We start from the raw sequence: 1414 nt of genomic DNA on the forward strand, positions 1-1414 counted from the left end.
AGTACTTATCTGCTCTTTTATTATATAGAGACAAACTTTGCATTAAAATCTGAATATTTATGAGCCATGATGGAGAAAGACTGTGATATTGATGGATGTCCGTGTATTGATCCTTCTCTCTGGAACACGAATTGTGATAAAGACAAGATTGCAGAAAAATACATTTGCCAGTAAGTTTCCTCAATCTTTTTGCATTTGCTATTAATATACTATGCAGTATATATTGGTATATTTTCCATTGGTAAGCGGTAAGGGGATCAGAATTTAAGGGAATTAATCATAATAATGTTAGAAAATAAGTTAATTAGACTGTGTACATTACAATGATGTTTTATTCATATTCACTCATCATTAGTAATGTGTATATATATATATATATATATATATATATACACACACACACAGTGAGGAACAGAAGTATTTGAACAATTCACATTGTAGGTGCATTCCCACTCAGAGACAGAATAAATAAATAAAAAATCAGGAAAAGCACATTGTATGATTTTTAAAGAATTTATTTGTCTTGCACTGCTGAACATAAGTATTTGAGCTCTTTAAAGACACCTGTCCACCCCACAGTCAGTCAGACGCCAACTACTACCATGGGCAAGACCAAAGGGCTATCAAAATAGACCAGAGACAAAATTGTGGACCCCACAAGGTTGGAAAGGGCTACAGGGCAATTACCAAGCAGCTTGGTGAAAATATATCAACTGTTGGAGCAATTGTTAGAAAATGGAAGAGGCTAAAGACGACTGTCAGTCTCCCTCGGACTGGCGCTCCATGCAAGATCTAACCTCGTGAGGTATCACTGATGATAAGAAAGGTGAAGAATCAGCCCATAACTACAAGGGAGGAGCTGGTCAATGACATGAAGAGAGCTGGTACCACAGTTTCAAATGTCACTGTCGGTAGAACACTACGCCGTCATGGTTTCAAATCATGCCGTGCAACGAAGCTTCTCCTGCTCAAGTCATCACATGTCCAGGCCCCTCTGAAGTTTGCCAATGACCATCTGGATGATCCAGAGGAGGCATGGGAGAAAGTAATGTGGTCATATGAGACCAAAGTAGAACGTTTTGGTCTAAACTTCACTCGTCGTGTTTGGAGGAAAAAGAAGGATGAGTTGCATCCCAAGAACACCATCCCTACTGTGAAGCATGGGGTGGTAACATCATGCTTTGGGGGTGCTTTTCTGCAAAGGGGACAGGATGACTGCACTGTATTAAGGAGAGGATGAATGGGGCCATTTATTGTGAGATTTTGAGCAACAACCTCCTTCCCTCAGTCAGAGCATTGAAGATGGGTCGTGGCTGGGTCTTCCAACATGACAACGACCCGAAGCACACAGCCAAGATAACCAAGAAGTGGCTCCGTAAGAAGCATATCAAGGTTCTGGAGTGGCCTAACCAGT

Source organism: Bufo gargarizans, chromosome 3, assembly GCF_014858855.1.
Source record: "Bufo gargarizans isolate SCDJY-AF-19 chromosome 3, ASM1485885v1, whole genome shotgun sequence".
NCBI lineage: Eukaryota > Metazoa > Chordata > Amphibia > Anura > Bufonidae > Bufo > Bufo gargarizans.